Source organism: Bos grunniens, chromosome 2 (assembly GCF_055505025.1).
Source record: "Bos grunniens cultivar Pamir isolate PY7600 chromosome 2, Bosgru_T2T1.0, whole genome shotgun sequence".
Lineage (NCBI taxonomy): Eukaryota > Metazoa > Chordata > Mammalia > Artiodactyla > Bovidae > Bos > Bos grunniens.
The window spans coordinates 114266634-114282551 of NC_141166.1; the positions used below are offsets into that span (position 1 = coordinate 114266634).

General features: G+C 35.3%; 1 protein-coding gene across 6 annotated transcripts in view; it reads right to left on the bottom strand.

The window, feature by feature from the left end:
* OLA1 (Obg like ATPase 1) overlaps positions 1-15918 on the bottom strand; it is a 164362-nt gene that overhangs the window by 29355 nt on the left and 119089 nt on the right. The window lies entirely within an intron of this gene.

Genomic DNA, 15918 nt, shown 5'->3' on the forward strand with positions numbered 1-15918 from the left:
ACATGTCAGGTTACAGAAATATAAAAAACAAAATTTTCTAGCAACCTTCAGTTACTATGTGACATACCACATAGAAAGGATAAAAAAGAAGTGTTTTAGTTTAGCAAAAGTAAGAAGAGTTTAAAAAATGCTTGCCTAAATATGCATTCATAACTTATTTCTTCATTTAGGTATGCTTATTTTTGTATGACAGTATATCATCCACACATCTTCCTCCAAAAAGAAATTTTAAGAGATAATGCTGCTGCTGCTGCTAAGTTGCTTCAGTCGTGTCCAACTCTGTGCGACCCCATAGACGGTGGCCCACCAGGCTCCCCCGTCCCTGGGATTCTCCAGGCATAGTGACTGAAATAAATAATATACTCCTCTGCCTTAAAAAACTATATTAAAATTACAAAAGTATGGGAATTAAAAACACGATGTTGTTGTTTAGTTGCTAAGTCATGTCCCACTCTTTTGTGACCCCATGGACTGTAGTCCATCAGGCTCCTAAATAAAACCCCAAGCAGTGATTTGGCTTTTTGGAAATAATTTGAAAACATTTGGACCATTTTGAAGGCTTTCCAATGCTGCTGGAGAAGAAAAACAAAAATACTTACTTTGAAAGTTATTTGCCTGTACTAAACACAAGCAAGCAATATTTTCCAACAGATTAAAGATAAACTAAGCATTTAAAAACTCCTGTTCTTCCTTTCAAATATATGAATTATCTAAAATCCTTTTAAGGAAGTCCATAAGATGGAAGATATGTCACTACTACCAATATGGAGATACTTCTTAAAATGAAAATTACCATAAAATACAACATTTGAGTAACTAACATTAACATCCTAAGGCAATATGGGAACATAACTCCTTAATAATTATTCATACACCAAGCCACTGTAAACCTAAATCATTTCTGAAGACCTGAATGTGTCAAGAACTTTGACAATTATGACTGGAGCCAGGGAACTGTAGCAGTGCAGAATTTCTTATGAATTTCTCCAGTTACTTTTTATAAATGCTGTCTTGGATGACAGCTTAATGTGTACCACATGCAATATTTATTCTTCTTCAGTGTCAGACTGTCTAGCCATCCAAGGGAATACAAAGAATGTCACTTATTAGGATAAAAGCATAGGGAAGGTAATCAAGGACATATGTAACATCAGCCAATCATGCCCTATTTCAACATCCTATTCCATTCATAACAGTTCAACAATTATTTGCTTACTGATAACTTGCTTTCAGGCTGTTTGTGTTCACCATAATGGTGGTTTGCATTTATTTTGCTCTTTAGAATTGGACACTTGCTGTGCCATACGTGTTTGTCAAAATTTTATATCTTCTGTCAGAAATGGCTTAGCATATCAAATAATTTCTATTTGTCAGGAACTACCAATACAACAATCAGTAACCCTTGATGTCAATAGGGCACTGAAATAACCATAAGACAGCAAATGTGTAACTAAATATTTTACCCAAAAGAACCCCTCTGTAAGTGATAAATAATAAGAAAGTTGTTACTATCAGCTAAGTTATACACACATTCGCCTGCATATAGCTAGGAATACTAAATAGGCACAGGTTTTTCTTTTGTTTTAGTTTTTCAAGATTGTAAAGCTGTTAAGAATGTCCCAGTGTAATCTGGAGGTCTTTCAACTATTTAGCCAAAATTTCTAAGCAACACCAAGTCACATTAAAATATAAACTTTGCCAACAATATAAATTTCACTTAATAATAGATTTAAGATAATTCTCTATCATACATCATAAACATGAAATGAGTAACTATAGAAATACAATTATTTTATCACATTTAAACATTAAATGATATGACTTCAACTATTTATTCGATTAACATTTAAAAACTTATAAAAGTACAAATTTCAAGAGATCTAGACAACGAAGATGTTTACCTCTGAACACAGGAAAGGAAGGGCTTCCCTGGTGACTCAGATTGTAAAGAATTTGTCTGCAATGTGTGAGAGCCAGGTTTGATCCCTGGGTTGGGAACATCCCTGGAGAAGGGAATGGCTAACTTCAGTATTCTTGCCTGGAGAATTTCATGGACTGAGGAGCCTGGCGGGCTACAGTCCATGGAGTCACAAAGAGTCGGACACGACTGAGTGATTAACATAGGAAAGGCAGCATGGTTGGTATTCCCCATATTCTCTCTCTTGGTCTCTTCTTCTGTCACAGATTTGGCCTAAAGTAAAGTTCTACAGTGCAAGAAATATTCCATGAAAACTATTTTACACAATATTTTTTTAAAAGACTCAGGAGAAAAACACTTTAAATAATAAAAACATTATTACAAGCTGTTCTTTTTCAGTCTACATCTATTTGAAAGTGAGAGAAAGTGAAGTGAAGTCATCAGTCGTGTCTGACTCTTTGCAACCCCATGGACACCAGGCTCCTCCGTCCATGGGATTTTCTAGGCAAGAGTACTGGAGTGGGTTGCCATTTCCTTCTCCAGGGAATCTTCCCAACCCAGGGATCGAACCCAGGTTTCCCGCATTGTAGACAGACGTTTTACCGTCTGAACCACCAGGGAAGTCCAACATCTATCCGAACTGCCTTGTAAACCACTGCTTTTCTTAGCTACATAGTACGTGTTACAGCATACCTGCTGATAAGATAAGGAAAAATCCATTAGGATAGAGATAGAAAGGTATAGAGATTAGTTGTGATTAATGACAAGGAGAAACAGCAAGATTTTCTAAGTGCTACTGTTCCATTCAAAAGTCTTGAGCACTCATGAAATAGTAAAATCTCTCCAAATATGAACTCTGATATTTATATTTCTAAACAGATTTTTAACTGGATCCCAAACCTTAAAATATATATATATATATATTTGGTAGGAGAAGGAGAGAGGAAACAAAAATGCAGCGAAAGGAAAAGAAAATGTAAGTGACCTTTATCCTTATAAATTTCAGAAGGCAGAACATTACATTATAAAAAATAAAAATATGTATATTTAGAAGAAATAGAAGAAAATGGAAAATTGCTATCCTTTATTTCTTGAGAATTAACAGGTTACAAAATGCTTTAAAGATACTTTTTAATTTGAGCTCATGAGAGAAAGTATGAAACACTTGATTGCATTTATAGCATGCTTTTCATTCAACCAAAAGTACAAAAAAAAAGTTGTCTATGTTGGTTGTATACCAGTGAAAAATACAGAAATGCATACTCAGCTGGTAAAGAATCCACCTGCAATGAAGGAGACCCTGGTTCGATTCCTGGCAGGAAGATCCACTGGAGAAGAGATAGGCTACCCACTCTAGTATTCTTGGGCTTCCCTGGTGGCTCTGATCGTAAAGAATTCACCTGCAATGTGGGAGACCTGGGTTTGATCCCTGGGTCAGGAAGATCCCCTGGAGGAGGAAAGGCAACCCATACCAGTATTCTTGCCTGGAAAATCCAATGGACTGAGGAGCCTGGCAGCCTATAGTCCACGGGGTCACAAAGAGTTGGACATGACTCAGTGACTTTCACTTTCATACTTGCCGGGAAGCAAACCTAACTGCAATGTTTTATTTAAGCAGCACTCAAAAAGTTAAAGAGAATTTATCGTGCAATTATAATGCCAGCGATAGATCATATGTTAATACATGCTTTTTTCATCAAATTTATGAGAATTAAATTCCAAGACAAATGTACCTATCTACCACAGAATAATTTTACTTAATATGTGCAAAATATTTCATTTAATTCTCATTCTATAAGAAAGTTATTATTCTTTCTGTTTCACAGGTGAGGAAACAAAGGTTATAAGGAAACCAACCAGAGTATATTGAGTCCTGCTTATATAAAACTCTTGCTGGTATGAGTTTCTGTGTAATTTTTAGCAGGATACAACCAAAATGTTTTCTCTCATGTGCTTGAGAGAAAGACAGATATTTGGGTAGATATTTGCCTTTTTGTGAGGGTTAAACCAAATGAGAGAACATATGTAAGGGCCCCAAAGTGCAGCATATAATAGATGTTCAACGAATGGTAGTCATTATTTTGCTCAAGACTCGGATCTTTGGAAACATACACATAACATGAATATGCATATATAATGTTCTTTCAATTACATTGCTATGTCTTTCCATAGTATTTGAACAGAACATCATACAAATTATCTGCTTGCACTTCAGTTAACAAAAGAAAAACACACCCAATTCCCTACTCCCAGGAAGTTCTCAAAAACACATCCAAGTTACTGAAAACGCAAGGAAATAGAACAGATCACTGTGTGGTTAAAAAACGAACACACAAACAACCAAGTGGTGGAAGAAAGTACTTGTCTTCAAAAAGAACTGATAACATATATTTTCCATGTAAAAATATATAAGTTATTTGAATTATTGACCCTACAAAGGACTATTAAATTGGTACACGTTTAGAAAATAGCTTTCAGAGATAAGTTCATGAAAATAGAGTTTCAGGTAAAAATGTTTATATTACCTTCAGTTAGCATTCTCTAGCCAGGTTATTGTGACTTTTCAGTCTCAAACTCTATAGTGCATGAACCATGTCTAAATGAAACGTACAGTGACAGGGAATGTGGCTGTGTGCCACCTGGTCTCAGGCCTTGTCTACTCTCCAACATCACTAGTGCCCCAACGCTGAGACGGCACAGTGCAGAGGTACAGAACCACAAGTCTGGACACAAACTGCTGAGGTTTGAGTCTTGGCGCCATTCTTCTCTAAGTTTCTCAGTCTTGCTATACTTGCTTAGCCTTCCTTAAAATAGTAATAGTTCTTACTCTACAAGGTTGGTGAGAGTCTTAAATGTAATGCATATAGTTAAGTGTTCAGTGCTTCTTGACTGATGCTGACTACTACTAACACAACAACACTTTAGGTGCATGAATTATCTGCTGTTCTATTTCATGGTAGTCTCCCATTTCTCTGTTCATTTACATATCAACTCCCTCACCTCAGCAGTGAAGAACAGTTCTTAACAAACTGCATGGTATGCTAGAAGAAAGAAAAAAGGAAAATTCTTTTTTATCATATAAATATATAAGAACTGATCCATACTTATAGCTGTTTCCTGGGGTCTTTTCTGTAGTATTATTTTAGATGTGGCAACTTGATGCAATTTTCATATGGGCTTCAATGAGAAACACTGAATTTTCTCCACTAAAATTTTCATATGTGGTATATTTAAAAATGGATGCTAAAGCAGGTGCTAAAATATTTTGCTGTAACAATATTATATAGTTAATAAAATTAAAAGGCAAGGCAAAAATGGCAGCAGCTAAAACTCATTATCCTAAGAAGGACACACAGTTTCATCTTGAGAATTGTTTCCTTTCATTAACTAAAACTCTAAACAATTTGATAGAGGTGATATTTTCTGAGATAAAACATAGCAGAACACAAAGTTAATTAAAGCAGTGTTCTCAAAGATTCCTGAAGATTCACAAATATATCCTGCAGTGTCATGTGTGGGACTAGCATAAACATTCTAATCAAATGGGTCTATTTCTTCTACTACTGTAAGAAACTGGGCACGTTTTGAATCTCTCCAACGGTCTTATCTGTAAAATAGGCATGATAATATTTATGTTTCATAAATATTCTTAAAATTTTCATATGTTTCACTGCTGCTGCTACTGCTAAGTCGCTTCAGTTGTGTCCGACTCTGTGCAACCCCATAGACGGCAGCCCACCAGGCTTCCCCGTCCCTGGGATTCTCCAGGCAAGAACACTGGAGTGGGCTGCCATTTCCTTCTCCAATCCATGAAAGTGAAAAGTGAAAGTGAAGTCGCTCAGCCGTGTCCGACTCTTCTCGACCCCATGGACTGCAGCCCACCAGGCTCCTCCGCCCATGGGATTTTCCAGGCAAGAGTACTGGAGTGGGGTGCCATTCACTACTTTTCCATTACCATCTCACCGATTTCTAAACTCAAAGGGGTGCCTGGCACACAGCAGGAACTCAATAACGATGGTTTGCTATGTGTCTCCCTTTTGGTTTGGTACACGAAAAGCTAAGTCACTGTCATTTAATGGGAGGGTGGGCACAGGACAGAGAAAAGAGAAATGGCACAATTTAAAAGGTAACAATTTTAAATGTAAATTACGTATGAAAACTACCAGTGATCTTCATGTTTCATACGTTCAGATAGGCTCTTTGGGGAAAACACAATTATCAGCAGATAGATGTTATTTGATCTTTTCCTTTTAAATTTCAAAATGAACTAAACTCAAAGATGTTTTTCACAGACTGTTCTTTTTAAGGAATTTCTAAGGAAATGTTGATAATGACCTAGGAATACTGATGAGTACCCCTTTACATTAATAACAAACACTTAAAGTACTGAAAAGGCACTTTTGTATCTCTTAATGGAAACACAAAACTTATTTATCTGTTAGCTTAACCCATTAGTAAACTAAAATGCAGATCTCTTTATCCAATTATGAAAATGCTTTACTGTAATAAAACTTCAATTCAAGGCAAATGACAGTGTCTGAGGCCATTTCAAGATCTGAGCATCCAATGAAGTAACGTATATTGAAACACTGTGAAGTTCTGACAAATGCAGGTTGTTACTCTTAGTAAAGTTCAATCTACTTCTTTGAGGTCATACATCAAGCGACTTTTAAAAGTGGTTTGCCAGTAACAGTATGGGTTAGCAAGTTGCTAGACAAGCATCAAAAAGAAAAGATGAAATCTTAAACAAATCTCAGTTCAGTTCAGTCGCTCAGTCATGTCCGACTCTTTGCGACCTCATGGACTGCAGCACGCCAGGCCTCCCTGTCCATCATCAACTCCCAGAGTTTACTCAAATTCAACGTCCATCGAGTTGGTGATGCCAATCCAACTATCTCATCCTCTGTCGTCCCCTTCTCCTCCCACCTTCAATCTTTCCCGGCATCAGGGTCTTTTCAAATGAGTCAGTTTTTCACATAAGGTGGCCAAAGTATTTAGTTTCAGCTTCAGCATCACTCTTTCCAATGAATATTCAGGACTGATTTTCTTTAGAATGGACTGGTTGGATCTCCTTGCAGTCCAAGGGACTGTTAAGAGTCTTCTCCAACACCACAGTTTAAAAGCATCAATTCTTTAGCACTCAGCTTTCTTTAGAGTCCAACTCTCACATCCATACATGACTACTGGAAAAACCACAGCTTTGACTAGATGGACCTTTGTTGGCAAAGTAATGTCTCTGCTTTTTAATATGCTGTCTAGGTTGGTCATAAGCTTTTCTTCCAAAGAGCAAGCGTCTTTTAATTTCATGGTTGCAGTCACCATCTGCAGTGATTCTAGAGCCCAAAAAAATAGTCTGTCACTGTTTCCATTGTTTCCCCATCTATTTGCCAAGAAGTGATGGGACCAGATGCCATGATCTTAGTTTTCTGAATTTGTTAGTTTCTGAAAAGTTGAGTTCTAAGTCAACTTTTTCACTCTCCTCTTTCACTTTTATCAAGAGGCTCTTTAGGCCCTCTTTGCTTTCTTCCATAAAGGTGGTGTTATCTGTATATCTGAGGTTATTGATATTTCTCCCAGCAATCTTGATAACTGCAAATTTTTATTATATATAAATTATACTATATATAAATAATCTTTATAATTGCAAATTTTACTTGCACACATTTAGGATATGTTTTAATCTTTTTAATTGCAGTGTATTTGAGTAAGAATTTATTAGCTCTTATCAAATGGTTGCCTTCACATTTTACACTCTTTTTTCTATGTTCCACCACACTTGCCTTTGCATTTGCTATTCCCCCTCTCTAGACCAAGTTTTCCTCAGATCCTTCCTCTGTCATGTGTATTCCCTTACTTCTTAAGGGCCTTCCCTGACCCCCTAACTAAAATAGCACCTTGTTATCTTGATTTACTTGTTTATTTAATTCATGCATTTATTTTTTCATTCATTTGTAAACACTGAAAATTCTGGGGGAAGAATTTACTATGTACCAATTACTATCCTAAATGATCAAAGTGTATCAACTGATATAATAGTCATAACAATTTTATGAGGAAGACAAGAGTTATTATTTTTATTTTGCCTTTCTCATTTTAAAAATGAGAAAGGCAAAATTTCCAAAAGACAGACTTTAAAAGCCAGATATAAAATTCTAGCAGCCTAATTTTCACAACTCATAAATAACACCCGAACATTATTCATTGAGCAAATATAATCTGGCTGTTAACTAAATTTTAGTTATGTATTATGCTACATGCTAGATTTATCTGTAAAAAGTAGACAAAGTGATAGTCTTAGAGCAATGAAATTATATATGATAAGGCTGTGGCAAAGGAAATGGGGGAAAGAGACATTAAAATGTGAGACATATGAAAAAAGTTCAAGTTAATAATTTTGAAGAAAAAGTATAAATCTTAAATATTAATTCTGAGATTTCAAAGATGTAGACTAGTATAATGAAGGTATCATAAACATGGATGAAAAAATACTTTATAAAAATGATCAAGTAAAAAAAAATGATCAAGTGAAATAGTGATATAAGTTAAGCCACTGAGGTTATTTCTTCTTTCTTCTTCTTTATTTTAAAAAAATGTTTTATTTTATTTATATTGGAGCATAGTTGATTAACAATGTTGTATTATTTCAGGTGTACAGCAAAGTGATTCTAATCATTTCTTGACATTATATTAAATATTTGTTTGTTAGTTGTCTGTTATCCCATGAGACTATAACCCTTATGGGGGCAAAGGCTTTTTCTGTTTAGGCTCAATGATTATTTGCCTAGAAAAGGAAAAAGGAAGCATAGTACCTATCTCCTTGATGAGCCCACAGTGTTCATATGAATCTATACATTTTAAATTCATAATAACAGTTTTTATGAAGTTAATTGTCTTCTTGATAAAGCATTAGAAAGACTGAATCAACGTGCAGCCCCCAGTTTACAGACAGAGGTGTACTCAGAGTTCCTATGTCAGTTATTCTGAAACATATTTTTTAGCAGAATTTTAATATTGATAATAAAAATGGTCAGATACCAAAATATGTCTCACCCAAACTGTACTATTTTTACTACATGGTGGAATAAGTAGGCTTTTGAGGGCGTTTTGTAATCAAATGTTTTTGATGGCAAAATGCTTTCTAGGGCAATTTAGAATAAGGAAGTGTAATATTTTGAGTAATGTAACTAGCTTCAAATATAGACATGCCAATTCTACAAGTAAGTTTTATTTCCACTTTGTTCTCATTCTAGAGAGAGCAATAGCTGCCCACTATGAGAAAGACAAGAGCATGGTAAGATCCAAAAAAAACTTATTTTCAAGGGGTAGAGGTATGGGAGTGGGAATGAGAGAAGGGAAAAAGGCCAGGTCTTATCATCAATTCAGTCCAGAAGAGTTGCTCATGAATTGTGTACCTGTAACCTCAGGAATGCTCTGGATTGTCCCACAGTTAGAAAAAAAATCCTACCATGACAAACCTACCTATGAGAGTTGAGAAGAAATCTGCATGGGCATCTCTTCTTTTGAATGACAATAAAATCCTCTAAATTGCAAATGATGAAGTCACAGGTCCTAACCTGAGTATGAGATGAGGGCAGAACCCTACAGAAGATGGTGGTGATAGGGTTTTATTGCTACCCATACTGCACAATAGAGACAGTTCTCAGTTTGTTTTGGATGACAACTGTCTCAAAGCATACATTTTTTCCATTATCTACATAATGGAAAGAAAAAAACAAGAGAATGTCTCCCCCGAAGACACATGTAGAAGACTTAACAAGTCCCTTTTCTATTACTTTTTGAGTTATGTATTCTTTTTGAGTTATGTTACTTAAATTTGGGAAATTCTGTTTATACAGAACACATTTTATGTGAACATTCTGATAAACTGTCTTCAATACATAAAAGGCTATCATTTGCCTGAGGTCAAAGAACCAGTTAGCATCAAATAAGGACCACAACACTAGCATTTCAAATTCTAAAGTAGTTATATTCTTAATACACCAAACTTGCTAATAATATACTATCTAATTTATAAATAGACTTATGCTCTGAGTTTCTTAGAACTCACTTTCCTTGTAGAGCCAATGTTATCAATGGTATCCAGCATTTTGGTCTAGCCTTCAGAAGTCTATTGAACTTACAATATAGTTAGCAGTATCTCCAAAGGTAGATCTAGTGACGGGGGAACACAGGAGAGACCACAGAGGGAAGGGCACAGAAAAGACTCCTCCTCTCCTCTCCTGCACAAGCACAGGGTGCTAGGCCAAACACTGAAACTGCCCCAAGGGGCCTCTTTCCTTCCCTTTTCTACAGTGTAAGTTATTGAGATCACTTACACTGCAGTGAGACTCCATTCCTCAGTCTTCACAAGGCCCTGCCCTCATCACCAACAGTCCTAAGATTTGGGGGCTTCAACATTCTCCTCTACCTTCACCAACGACTATTCAAAACTCCCATTTAATGAGTGTAGTTCACCTCAACTCATAGTTTTAGAAACAAAATCTGACTCAGCCATCCTTAATCTATGACACAGATTTTTAAGAATAACAACAGAACTTGCAGTATTCACCAAAGTAAGTCAGGTAGAGAGGCAGAGAAACGTTCTGTGTACATGAGAATCACTTGTGATCTGAGGAACATTAAATAGCTGTATGCCAAAGTTTGCCTTTTATTTCCTAGTTTATATATGTGTGTGTGTGTGTGTGTGTGTGTGTGCATGTATGGAGAATATATGTTTTAATTTCATAAGAGAATCCTAGAGAACACTTGTTTTTTTAAAGAGCTTTAGTCTCTTAAAGCTGGAAGAAAATTTATAAAACTTCTCCCTATTATTAATATATACAGTGAAATTCTTCAGCTACTTTAAAAAAGATGAGTCCTGACACATTTGATAAAGCATATTGCTCATAAATCAATAAGTCAATGGATGGTGCTAATGAAAATAAAAACTGACTCTCCCGAAGTATCTTTCTCAAATTCAGTGAACAATCTTGTAAAGAGAAATTATTGTCTATAAACTGTACTGGGTAAAAAGGAAAATAGGCCAAGGGCAATTCCTACCATGTCTAATATGGTGGGTCAATAGCATTATATCCATATAAAAAGATGTGCTTTCTTCTATAATTACCTTTTTCAAATATGGCATCAGACGTGCGATTTGGTTTCATTATGACTATATGCTTTACGGTAATAATATCTCTTGATAGGACTATGAAACTGCTGAACAAGTAACCCAAAACAATTTAATGAAAACCAGGCAAGTTCATAAGTTTTATTACATACACATACATTTACAAATTCCAAAGGGCATTTCAAATAAAAGCACTCCTGAATGGCTAAAGGTCTTTTCCTTCCTACTTCTTTCAACCTTCCATGTTTTGTAATAAAAAGATTGTCTTGCTTTAGTATATTCTTTTCATCTCTCAAGATTTTGATCAGAGAAATTAAGAAACAGTCAATTCTACAAAATCCATTCACTAGAAATTATTTGAAATCCTAATTCATAGCACATATGATACTTTCAAAGCTTTATCATAATACAAATTAAAAAATAACTGATAATTATTCAGTAGCAAAAACAACAAAATATAAAACAGAAAGGGATCATAAGAAAATATTTTCTTTTTAGATTCATTTACAACTTACTTCAGTAAAATTAAGGCTATTTTTGTAGAGGATTTACCAATTTAATCAATCCCATACTGAAAAAAAGAATAGCTTAGTTTAGGCTTCCAGAATACCCTTGACCTGTCTTATCACCCTTTTCTATCTGGCAATGAAGAAAACAAGCAGTAGTCCTCATAAAGCAATCTCTAGTAAAAATTACAAATTATAGCTTTCCAAATTTAATTCAGCTAAAAAACTCCTCACATGTTAAATAGAAACTATAATCCCAAAGAAACACTATATGGATATTTCAGGGCTTTTACTTTGCCAGACTAGTGGATGATAAAGTGAAACATTTAAAAAAAATCTTATACTTGTGAATCTTGCTTTAGATACTAGGGTATATTCCTGAAAACTTTACACGAATTGAACCTAATTTTATATCTATTTGAGAAGCTTCCTGAACTAAAATGAATAATTTTTTAAGAATAATTAATCATTCCCATTTTATTTGTTTCAAGTAAATCAAATGTACAACAATGATTTTTTTTTCAAAGCAGTATATCTATGTTAAATTTCTAGCTTCAATGAATAATCTTGTCAGAAATTGAAGACTTTTTATGAGTTTTACAGAATACATCACAGCATTCCTGAAGTCCAAGAAAATGTTGTGTGAAGGTTATATTAACCTTCTAGAAATATAATTGCAGAAGTGGACTTTTGCTCATGTAAAGTATATAGCCTGAAAATAATGGAAACCAGTGAACAAATCCTCCTATAGTGGTGAATACTGCTCCTGTTGATACGACATAATGGAAATGTACATAATACGTATTGTGGAGAACAATGTTCAAGGATGAGTTAGGTAGAACAATTTCTGTCAGACCTCCTACTGAAAGTCAGAAAATAAAACCTAAGGCTCACAGTACGGCAGATGATCATTCAGTATTACCTCCATGGAGAGTTGATAAACAACTAAATATCTGTAGGAACAGCAATAATTATAGTAGCTGTGTAAAGTATGCTCATGTGTCAACATCCATACTTTTTGTGAATATATGATGAGCTTATCCAAGAAAGCCTAAGAAACCAATAGATACTACAGCTCAAACTATTCCTATATATCTGAAAGGGTTTTTTTCCCCTGAATAGCATGTAATATACATGAATATAGTTTTGTTTTATATTATATATACATGAAAAAAAGAAAAACCTCGGCTTCCAATGTGGCTCTGATGGTAAAGAAATCACCTGTAATGTGGAAGACCTGGGTTTGATCCCTGGGTTGGCAAGATCCCTTGAAGGAGGGCATGGCAAGCCACGCCAGTATATGTCCATGTCCAGTACCCATGGACAGAGGAGCCTGGCAGGCTATATAGTCCAAGGGGTCGCAAAGAGTTGGACGCGACTGAGCGACTAAGCACACATAAAAAATTATATGCAAAAATGTTCACACTCCCCTCTGTAAATAACAGCTGAGATGTAATACCTGTGATTCTTACATATAGTTCAAAAAGTCAAGAAAATATTGGGCTTATTCCATGATTCTCCCCTTGGCAGGTACACACTGTATAGAATTGCCAAACTATGTTTAGTTGTTAGGTACAAATTTGTGGAAAACGAACAAAAACAGAAAAGCTGGGATAAGAAAGACTGAATCATAGAAAAATAAGAATTAATAAACCATTTTTCTATTCAAAATTCATTTAGTGAACTTGACAGATTGCCCTTCATTATATAATAGCTTAAAAGACTTTGCAAGTCCTGTCTACCTATCAAATCAATTTCAACAACTCAGATTAATTGATTTATGTAATATTAGAGAATAATGTTCAGTGACCACAAGTCCACCAGGGCATATGCAAATACATGTTTATAAATACACATAGGCACACAAGAAGTCTGAATGTCTTAAATTTTAGTTATACTTTCCAGTTGAATATAAATATGTAGTATAATAAACAATAAAATAAAATTATCCTTTATTAACAGTTTTAATGGAGAAGGCAATGGCACCCCACTCCAGTACTCTTGGAAAATCCCATGGACGGAGGAGCCTGGTAGGCTGCAGTCCATGGGGTCGCTAAGAGTCGGACGCGACTGAGCGACTTCACTTTCATGCATTGGAGAAGGAAATGGCAACCCACTCCAGTGTTCTTGCCTGGAGAACCCCTGTGGGCTGCCATCTATGGGGTCACACAGAGTCAGACACGACTGAAGCGACTTAGCAGCAGCAGCAGCAGTAACAGTTTTAAGAAGGATGGGGACAAGAGAACACAAAAATGAAACATAATAGAAAGCTATGTAGGTGCACAAAATTAGTTTGTTGTGCAGATTTCATAATTAGATAGCATATACTAACAGAGCAACAAACGTGCAAAGACTGAAATTTACTCTCCCTAATCAAGCAACTGTCTGGCAGGACTAATGTCCTAAACCCGCTTGACACCATGACTTAGCAGGCAATCTCAAATGAAAATTAATACTGCATGTAATAAATCTTAGTTATAAGTAACTGATCATGTTTAATATACAAAATCCTCAAGTGTTAAAAAATCACTGACATCTGTCAAAGACAACAATGACAACAACATAATAACAATGGCTGCATAGTTTCATTCATTCAAAGCATAATAATATATAATAATAATAATAATAAAGGTTTCTGTGGATTTCCCTTACAACATCTTGCTTACTGTCATCTGATCACAACTCACCTGTAACTAACCTAGCTGCCATGTTAGCTTTTCTTCAGGGGCTAGGTCTTAATCATAAATGAATGAAATGACTAATTCAACATTGATAAAACCAGTGATGTTTGGGGCCATTCTGGTGTTTACATCTTTCAAAAGGTCAATACACCTATTCAGTAGCACAATAGACTTATCTTTCAAAATGTTTACTTCTTTTCTAGGATTGAAAAATAACACAGTAACATTTAAATTTAAAGTAAATTTTAGTAATTAAAATATAGTTTTAGTCTTCCTTTTGTGGCCAGAATCACACTTTTCCTCCTCTTTCCTGACCATTTAAAATAGTTTTCCAGATCTAAAAGACCCACAAAAATATTTATTACTGCTTCCTGCATTAGTTTTAATTTGCTACATTACATTACTTACTAACCTTAAAAAAAAACCCTTTTCTTCTGCTAAGGGAGCAGCTAATGCAAATGGAGCTGAGATATAAACATTACCAAAGAACAAGATGCTAACACAAATTTAAAGGATTTAGCAATTAAAATATATTTTAACTATTGACATCTGCTCGCAATGTTATAAGTGATGAAAACCTAGTGTTCATATCCTTCATAATAAAAATTTATGCTGCACTTTAATACAAAGGATGTGTTGCATAAACAGAGGATTTAAAGCTGTAGCAGAGTGGCTGAATGAAAGGAAAATGGCAATCTTTCTGGCTCCAGTAGATGCCATTCCCTATCACACAATGTTTCCCACTCATAAATACATGACAAATACTTCCTCAATCATTTTTTACGAGCAGGGATGCACAGGGGGTAGTCAATGGCTAGCTTGAGGGAAAATAGGAACAGCAGGCGGCAGAAACTGTACAGAAAATGGCTATGTGGTAAATTCTCTTCTGGAACATCACTCAGTTACCCAGTCTTTGATCTTTCAGCTACAATTACACTAACTTCCACAAGATCTGACCCCCCACCCCCCGACAACCTCCACCAAACACACATACTCCCCAAACCAGATCATTAGTTACACATAAAATTCAAAATTTGTTTTTATAAATAGGATCATCCATACCTCTACATTTTTATAAATTAAAATTTGCTATTTAGACAAGAGTTTACTTTCAATTGGCTATAACCATATCATCATCACAACTGGTCTCACAAAAAACATGGGGTGTCTGGCGACAGCTAAATCACAGACTGGCGTCTCCCAAGCAGTCTGTCTACCATTAGGGTCTGGGAAATGGTATTTACTATACAATTAGAGCCAGGGAGTTCTACCTGTAATCATCCAAATACAGGTGTGAGAAGCCCCTTTGGGCAAGGAAACTGACTCATCCCTTTTCATGTAAACTTTGGTGTCTGTATTGTTTCACCGAGCCTCAGGAAACCTTACCATTCGCACTACAATGAGATTTATTAACTGAAGTCAAATAATACATTTTAAAATTCCTTCCCAAAGGTACCAATTTTTAACATATTAATCACAAAATCTGTAAGAATTTTATATAAGAAATAAGACAGAACTATTTATTTTAAAGTTAATTATCTATTGGAGGATACTGACCAGTCAGACCATGTCAGGTTCATGCTTTCTAGAACATTTCCAATAAAGAGGCCAAATTCAGTTTCCTATCAGGAACACAAACTGTCTTACAGTAATATCAAGAGGGCATTTTTAGTTGCAGTAATT